Source organism: Fukomys damarensis, unplaced genomic scaffold (genome assembly GCF_012274545.1).
Source record: "Fukomys damarensis isolate Sample0158 unplaced genomic scaffold, DMR_v1.0_HiC HiC_scaffold_4, whole genome shotgun sequence".
Taxonomy (NCBI): domain Eukaryota; kingdom Metazoa; phylum Chordata; class Mammalia; order Rodentia; family Bathyergidae; genus Fukomys; species Fukomys damarensis.
This window is the reverse complement of record NW_022900916.1, coordinates 48025177-48034883: the sequence shown is the minus strand read 5'-3', so window position 1 is coordinate 48034883 and position 9707 is coordinate 48025177. Positions and strand designations below refer to the sequence as shown.

The 9707-nt window shown below is 36.2% G+C and overlaps 1 protein-coding gene across 1 annotated transcript in view; it reads right to left on the bottom strand.

Moving 5' to 3' along the window:
- Cttnbp2 (cortactin binding protein 2) overlaps positions 1 to 4141 on the bottom strand; it is a 306866-nt gene extending 302725 nt beyond the window's left edge. The window contains exons 1-2 of the mRNA XM_010621899.3: positions 3989 to 4141; positions 3000 to 3075 (exon numbers count right to left, since the gene is read on the bottom strand). The gene's annotated coding sequence lies outside the window, so the exon portion shown is untranslated. The remainder of the gene's footprint in view (positions 1 to 2999; positions 3076 to 3988) is intronic.
- Positions 4142 to 9707: the final 5566 nt, after the last annotated feature.

Below are 9707 nucleotides of genomic sequence, written 5' to 3'. Positions count from 1 at the left end.
TTTTTTTTTTTTTTTTTAGGCAAGGTCTCAGAATGTAGTTCAGGCTGGTCTTAAACTCACTATTTAGCCTGGGCTGGCCTCAAACTCATAGTGATCCTCCTGCCTCAGCCTCCAAGTGCTAGGTTTACAGGCGTGAGCCACCATGCCTAGCCATCAAGGTTTCTGAAAAATGACTCAGGCTGTTCAAATCTGGATACACTGACTGTGGTATACTGAGTAAAAATTAATCTGAAAACAAGTCTGAAGAATCAATTCAGATGTGGCTATATATGAACTATATAACTATATGTTGGGAGTGCACACTTAGTAAATATGTGTGGAAGTGTAATACACTGTCGTACAGAAACTGAGGAGAGCAGATTAATATTACATTACATCAAAGAAAAATCAATACTATGAACATAAAGAGGGAGAGAGAAGAAACCACAGAGCTCTGCAAATAAATATTCTCAGTATCAAGATCTTCGTATTTTTCAATTTCATTTCCAATTTTTAATAGAATCTGATAGGTTAATGCTGGAATATAGAAGTCAGTGCAACTTTAGAAGCATGAAATTTGGAAGTCAGTATATGGAAATTATTTTTAAATTTTAGCACTATCTTGAAGATTGCAGTATCTCAAGTTCATTCATTGTAATGGTCTGTTGTGACCATTTGTGTAATTCTAGGTGCATCAACCAAAATATCTCAAGGAATCAATGTATTTCTGGGTTTTCTGATCCTTTCAGGGGCAAAAATTTTAATTTCAACAAGCTCAGAATGTTATTTTGCATATTTTTGCAACTCATTACAGAAAATATTCTTTCTTTTTGAATAGAACCCTTTATTTTAAAAGTAAAACCTCTAGCAAACCTTTTTTTGTTGTTGTTTACTGACAGGTATAAAAAAGGATCTAAAGCAGTTTAGTATTTATAAAAACAATATGTAGCCTTAAATCCTAAGCCTTGGCCCTGATCACACAGCTCTGGCATGCCAATTAGCTACTTGTTCAATTTAGTTTTTGTAGGTAATGAGAAAATCAACCTGTTATTTGTCCCTTATAACTCCAAATATATCACATTAGGTGCTTTCCCCCAAATTCATGGCTTTTGATAGAATGTACAACTATGTCACTACTGAATTTAGGTTTGTTTGCTTTCTATTTGCTCTATCAAATAGACAAATTCTTTTGAGAAACCATAAAAGAAAAACAGTACATTACAAAGCAAGATCTGAAGTGCTTATATATTTCACAGGGATTCATAGTAAAAGATAAAGAATTATTAAATTTTATGTTAACTTCTGTTATTTTTCAGGAGATAGCTTTGTAGATGTCTGGTTTTTTGTTTGTGGTTTCAAAATTATTTTCTAAATTTCTTACAAGGACAAAGGCTACTTTTACAAAGAAGAAGAAAAGAAAGTCATGTGCTAACTATTGTTTACAATTTGACACCAGATATAAAAACCTAAATTAGAAGGGAATAAGAGGAAGTGGGAGGGAAATGTAAGTAAGTGTCAATAACCAGAGGGAGGAATCCGAGCAAAACACGTTATGTAGATGGAAGCCCTCCCAGTGTGAGACTAGGAGGAAGGGTGATGGAGGGTGAAAACGATCAAAATATATTGTGTGTATGTGTGAATGTGCCCAAATGAAACTCATTCATCTGTATAACCAAATGAATAAATAAAATAGCCCTCAATTAAATATGTTCAAAGAATGTCTCCTCATGTTTGGACTCTTCTGTCTGCCATAAGGATCTGCTTGACTATAGACCTATCAGGCATCCACTTGACCAGTTTAAACATTTATAGGGAAAATATGTTTGACCTCTAACATGAATTATCTGGTTTTCTGTCTTTAAATTTTAAGTTGTTAATAATAGGGCATCAAGGTTTGTTAGATAAGATGGAGTTCTTATCCACCTCAGCAAACTTTAAACATGATGGTACCAAGTCATTTCAGCTTATCTACTATAATAGAAGAGTTGAAAGATGAGAGAAACATCAGCCCTGGCAATACGTTCCATTTATTCCCCATGGTGGCTAGGTGCCACCAGATCCTACCTTAATTTGAACTATGTCACTATTAAGTAACACCTACATTCTGCTTTGAAGGGATAAAATGTTTTATTTTGCGCAGATCCAAGAATAAAACTGGGACTCATGGGGCTACCTCAATGCTTAACTTGAGGAAGAATGCTTCACCTGTCAGTGATGGCCTATATGGCTTTATTTTGCCCATAGAACAAGGGTCGAAACAACAGCATGTAAGTTTCACATCCAGACCATAAGAGACCTGTGTATTTCTATTTGTCCATTTTCACTAGTGTTAGTGCTATGAGGGGGATAAGCACCCAGATCTATTGATCAAGGGGGATAGGTTGAAAGACTTGTGGAACAGACCCAGATCCAATTTGCAGCTTGCAAAGAAGCCCAACCAAGCCAAGTCTCACTCATTCAAGTATGAGCTAACCTGTAAATGTAAAAGCAAGAATAAGTATTATTTTGGATCACTGGTTTATTTTGTAGCATTATTATAACAAATCTGACCGACCGATGTACCTCTTAACTCCCTAATACTTTCATATGCTTACCTACTTAAATGAAGGTGAATACTGAACTAATTCACTAGCTATGACTTATGTGATGACTCAGAGTTTAGGTTTTTGAGTAAGTGGATCTGGATTGGAATCCTAGCACTGCCATACCAATTTACTTTACCTCTTCACCTCAGGGACTTCTTTTATTGAATATGGAAAATAAAATACCCTACTTTCAAAGATTATTATGGAAATGGAATGAGATAATAATGGTCCCAGCATAGTAATTGTCAACTGCTATTGATTGCCCTTGAGTAAACACAGAATGCCCAAGCAAGGATGTCCAGAGGGCTGTGGATAATTAAAATAAGAATCGCTTCTCGAGGCTATAAAACTCCCTGTTGCCACATCAAACACAGTCCAACCAAATCTACAACTTAAGAAATAGCATAGAGTGAGAAGGATTAAACAAGTACTCACACAGTGATTTCTGAAACTGGTACCGTGGCATAGCTCTTACAGCTACAGCTGGGTCATCTAAATGCACAACAGTCACCTGCAATGGGAGATGAAAGGTAAACTCGTCCTAGGAGCTGTTATTATTTATCACAGAGCAGTGAACAAAATGAACAGATGGTCACTTACTTCTGCAACTGTGAGAAACAAACTATTTGCTGAAGTTGAGGGGTGAGTTTAGATCAATTGTCCTGCTTATATACTGAGGGGAAAGGCAAATAAAAACTCTGATATAAGTCAGCCCCAACCAGCATCTACAGTCTGTTCTTGGTTCACATGTGTTGAAACGTTTATTGGAATATTATAATTTTTATTTATTAATTTATCAGGGCACCTGTGCTTTAAACACAGGTTCAGTTCTGTTCTGTCTGTCAGTCCTTTCTTCCTGATTAACTTTTGTGATAGTTAAGTGAGATAATGGATGTGTAAACTCACCCTGCAAAGTGTAAACAGCTGTACTTTCTGGCTAACTTAATTTAAACTGAATTGTGTGAGAAATGAAACATTCTTATATGTTCCATTATAGTGAATCATGAGAGGTCAAACCTAGGATTTGTTTGTTTGTTTGTTTTGGTTTGTTTTTTGAGACAGGGTCTCACTGTGTAGTTGAGACTGACCTGGAACTCACTATGTAGCCCAGGCTGGTCTCGAACTCACAGTGATCCTCCTGCCTCAGCCTCCTGAGTGCTGGGATTACAGGCGTGCACCACCAAGCCTGGCTAAACCTAGGATTAAACTTGACAAAAATCAAGGAAAATGAACATATGCCTGGGGGTCTGAAAGTGGGAAACAGCCTTTCCTTCTAGAACTACTCACAAAGGGCATAGCCATGGGAATAAAGAGGCAAGCAAACAAGGAAAAGTACATGTTGGAAGTGTTTTTCTATCCCAAATATGTCTCTGCCTTAAAAGAGTGACTTTATTTTATTTGAATGCCAAGACAATATAACTTACCACTTGTACACTGAATAGTTCTTATTGCTTCTGGGGTTTCACTTTCTCTTTGCAGGGCTCCACATCTTAAAGTCATCTTCAGAATTTAGTTACAATGAATGGAGCCATTGCTCCCCATTTTTCCAGCCCTTCATCAGCACTTTCCATGATCTATCACAGACAAGGTTCAGTCCCTAGAGAAGTTGCAAGGGAACAAAAGTCACTTTACAACACTTCCCTTCTGTGGACCTCAGAAAATGGCAAAGAGTCCAAGGTTGGGAAAAGATCATGAATGGCCTTCATGTCTTACTGGCTCTATGATCATGGGCAATTCATGCCCCTGATCCACTAAAGATGGTATAACAATAGTAGCTGCTTCATGGGGCTGTTGTCAGCATTAAGTAAGATAATCTATGAAAATTTAATTCAGTATCTGTGTTTATTTGGCATAAGCCATTTTATAGTCATTTAGTGGTAAAGACGATGTAGGGTATCTAGGATGAATGTGGGAGGCAGGGAGACATGACACACAATTGTGAGCTGATACAAAGAAAGGACAAAAAAATCACCAATTGAAACTTACTCAAATTTTGTGGAAATTGAATGTTAGATAGTTCAAAGTTCTTTTGAAATTATAAAATAAGCAGATGCTAAAAAAAAATAAAATTAATGTCATGAAGACCATAGGGAAAATGATGAAGCCAGTGAGGAAAATCACCGTTTCTAAGGACGCTAGGAATATTTACAATTATGGAGCTCACATATTCACTGTCTACTAGTCTTATCTATTTGCCAACGTAGACATCCTTATTTAGTAAAACAGCCAGGTTAACTTCATTGCATATATTTAAGAGACAAAACTGCCTTTTAAAAGTTTTGTGAATATTTTGCCAATTCACAGATCTTAATGATAGTTTCTTGTAATTGTGCCATTTTGTGCAACTGAACTTTGGAAAACATTATTTTGGATCTCCCTCTCCCCACGCCCATGAAAAACTTGGCATGATCCCCCAAAACTTTTTCAAATAATCTTGTCACTGACTACACTGTTTCTGAAGGAATTATTGTAATTTTGATAAACTACGTCCTATCATATCCCCGTAAATAATTTTCAACTACATTGAGCCATATATTGGACCATGAATATTGGACCAACAAAGCAAATTAACTTTAGCCCTGCTCATTATAAAAAAAATGGGTTCCTATCTTGGTATCAGATTACTCCAGGTACCTGCCAAAAAACATAATGAGGTCTGGCCTGGCTCTCTTTTTCATCTTTTGCCCATGTCAGCAGAGACTTTAGAGATCATGGAATGCTGCCACACTGGAATTTGCTCATTAGCCTGCCACCTTAGGTGAGCTCTCTGAAATGATGCCTGTATTTTGCAGCTGCATATATTCCTAAGAAGATGGTAACACACAATGAAATCAGGCCCAGGCTGAGATTGCAGTTACTCAGGCAGGGGCTTGAGGTTACCCAGGCCTTGGCTATTGTGCCAAGCACCCTCTGGTTTTCTATTGAGTCAGAGTCAAAAGGCCAGCAATGTCATCATTTCTTAGCTCCTACAGACTTTGTGACATAATTCTCATAGCTCACTATATGGGAAATCTCTTCACTCCTACTGTGAAAGTATGTCCCTTTTTCTACCACAAATATTTCTTCGGGGCTTTCCAAAGTAGAGGAGATGATTACAAAGCTTCTTTCACAGGGACATTTTATCTCTTGGACAGTTTCTTTGAACTAGAGGAAAAATTTTAAGGGGGATAAAAAAGGAGGTGGATGAAATAGAAACACGAAAAATAGCAGGGGTTAGACATCCAAGTAATAATTTTAATCTCCTTGCTCTTGAATTTTAGCAGCAAAAGAGCATTATCTGACTCTTCTTCATCTTCTTCATGTAGTTCTTTACTGAACAAAATCCTTATCAGGATTATATCACGATAGCCAAACTATTGAATATGTAGTAATAGGCTGGTAAGACCCAAACTCATGCTTAAAGAACGAATCTTTGAGTCTGCTGGCTGCACGTGTGCCTGTGCCTCATTATTATGCGCAGTTAATATACTATTTACAGAGAAATGCAGATTCTCAGGAGATTGTAGACAGCCTTTAATAATTGTTTGTATTTAGGCATAAAATACTACTCTCAGAATTAAATACAATATAACAAAAAGAAAACAATTACCTGAGGCTTAACTGTAGCAAAAAACTTCGGGAAAGTTATTAATATTTTGCATTTCAGCAAGTTTGATCTTTAGTAAGAGTTCTACTAAACTGTCAAAATACATGCTGACCAAAGCAGGATGATTTCCATGGTCAGAGACCTGAACACTTGGTAAAATATATCAGTTCATTCCAACACTTAAAATTCAGAAACAGACATATTTTCTAGTGTGTGGACAAGAAAACCTAAATCAATATATCCAAAAAGCTTGATTCAACCTACACCTCATGTACTGCTAAGCATTTTTTCCTAAAAAGCTTTTTAAAATTGCAAATTTCATAAGCAAAAAAATCCATATGTCTGGCCATAGCAACAAGCGAATGTATGAACTCTGATACAAATGATCCATAATGGATTAAAACTCCTTATTTTTGTAGATAATTTGAATTGTTTCCTCATTTCTTATCCTGGCTTAACAGTTGTAAAAAGTGTGTGCACACCCACACCTATATAAACACAAATATATTACACACTTAAAAGGGGATTGAAATGAACACTAAAATATGACTTTGTCTTTCAGTCCCGACTCTGTCACTAAACCAGGTATATTATTTGGGAAAATTTCTGTGCCCCTTCTAGGATTAAAAGACTCATCTGTAAAATGATAAGGGAAAGGAAAAAATATGAGAAAAGGAAAAAATGGAAACAAAGTCTTTGTAAATAGGGGAGGGGGGTGAAGGGAAATCAGGGGTATGGGGAAAAATAAGAACCAAGATCTGTCACCTAAAGGTACAAGATCCAATGATAAATGCAACTTTACTGTTTATTTAAAAAGTAACAATAAACTCAATGAGGAAAAAAATGAACCTCTATAACTTTCTAGCCTCTCATATTCTAATTTCTTTTTTGTAAGAAACATATTTATTTTGGGACATATTTATTTTGATTTTATTCATTCTTACAATTTATGGAACATTACAACTAAACTGAAAACAAAATTAGGCCTAAGCTTCTGTGCATAGGCAGGAAAAATTAGAGAGATCAGGAAAATAACTACCCACAAGTGAGATTTTTAGTTATATTTGTATAAACTCAGGTCATTTTACTTAAGACATTTACATTAAGTAATTTCCAACATGTGACATAGTAACCTACCCATATGTGGGGAGGGTTGCATTCACTTTAACTAACCTAAATATTTTTATTAAATGTCCTGGTCAAGAGAATTAAACTATTTTTTTCATGTGCAAAAATAAAGAGACAGAACTGAAAGCTAATAAAATACAGTGGACCCTCGAGTTATGACTGGCCTGACATATAAACATCTTGGGTTATGACTAGAATTTTAGTTTTTTAGTTTTAACTTACAACCAGAGTCTTGAGTTACAACTGGAAGACTGGCCATTTGTGCTTACAGCTGGTCTCAAATACAGATTTAACCCTTGAAGAGTTCTGGAAGGAACATTACAATATCCTTTCCTGTGTGAGCTTGATTGAGAAATCCTGGGCCAATGTGTCTCTAAGGACACTAAGATCTGCCTGTGAACAGGAGAGAGACTTTGAAGGCTGTGTACAGGAACCTGGGCCTTCAACTGATAAGTTTGAGTTACAACTGCCCTTGTGAATGAACTCAGTTTGGAAGTCAAGGGTCCATCATACTTTTTTCTTATAATAACGACAATGATGACAATTTCTATTTAATCAGGACTCACTATGTGGATACTTTACTTATATTAATTACATCATTTATTCCTCAGGGTAGCACCACAAAGTAATACTATTGTCCCATCTTATTGAAGCAGAAGCTCAGTTTCAGAGAAGGTAAATAATTTACCCATAATCATATAAACAGCAAATAGAGCTAAGACAAAATCTGACTTTTACTCTTTTTCAAAGATCTTGCCCTCTGAAATAACATAATTTTTACCACAAGAAATATGAACTGTGGTCCTTATAGGCAATTCTGGTAAAAAACATCAGAATCTCTTTGCAGAAAATGATGGTCATTTCTCTGTGCTGTACAGAACTGCCTTCAAAGGTTAGTGTTATATGATCTTGTCAGTGCTTTAATTCACACTCCAATTTCATAAATTTCCTAACAATGTTCAGCTATACAGTCATGTAACAAATACTACAGTGTACCACGAACCATGTTTATTACAGGAGCCTCTATAAGGCATAAGGCAGCCTCTATACTAAACAGCTCATAATCTAGTGTTAAGGATAGAGAAATAAATAGCTCATACTAATACAAGTAATGGAGTTGCAGAACAGAGAGAGATGCTAACAAAGATGGTGATGGACAGGGAAACCTTAACAGCTTATACGTTCCTAAATATACTTATTTTCATTTTCTTGACACGACATGCCAGGCACTGTGCCAAAAACTTTACACACATTATTTCATGAGGAAGTTTACACTTGAAGTTGCAGTTTGGCTAGATGAAGTGATTTTTTCCTAGATTATGTAATTTGAATGAAGGTAGAATTTGAGCAGATCTAATGTATCTCAGGTATGGATTTTTCTTTCATATTTCACATATAGAGATGTGCATATAATTCCCCTGCAAGCAATAAGGAGCTGTTTGAATATTTCAAACTATCAAGTAACATTATCAGATTTGCATTTTGGAAGACTCTCTCTGGCAGCAATGTAGAGGATAAACTGAAAGTTATACCAGACAAGGAGACCAGTTGTAAAGTAACAATGTTGAGGTGAGAAAAGCATAGGTATCTAGGTAAGTCACCTTCATAATTGGCTGTCCATTGGAATCATGTGGGTAATGTTAACAACTGTATAATGTCCGGGTCTTACTCTAAGATTCTGTTCTTTTAATTTATTTAGACGTTTTCACTCTCAAAATGATGCTATTATGCAGCCAGGGTTGAGAACCACTGGCTTTGGCCAAGTCAATGAGGGCGGAAATGAAGAGAGAAGCTTGAATGTCATTTAGGAATTAGGGTCAAGAGGACTTGGTAGTTGGCTGGATGTGTTTTCAGTGATAATATAGGTGAAGCTAAAGGTGAGGGAAGTCTGAGATGACTCCTGGGTTTCTGAAGGAAAAATTTACATTTTGGGGATTGGGAGGATGGTAGCTCCATTGACCAGGATTAAAAATACAGGATTAACCTAATGAGATAATTAATAATGTGAAATAGGAAGGAAAGGGCTAAGGGTGTAGGGAAAGTGGGAAGGGTTGGGGAAAGGTAATAAGGGAGAGGAAAAAAATGAGAAAATGGAAAAATGGAAATAAAGTGTCTGTAAATGGGGAGGGGAGGATGGGGTGAAGGGAGGGCAGGGACAAGGGGAAAAAATGAGAATCAAGACCTGTCATGTAGAGGTACAGGATCCCAATAATGAATGTAACTGCATTGTATACCTAGGTTGTACTGATAAACTTAATAAAAAGAAAAAAATACAGGATTAAGATATTTATGATCCTCTGAAGTAATGGAATGTAAAAGGAACATTTACAGTGAATTTTTAAATATTTGTAATAAATTCTAGCTTTGAAGATCAGGGAGAGTGGGTTGAAGGTGATGGTAGGCTGTCAAAATTGCCACAATCTCCACAA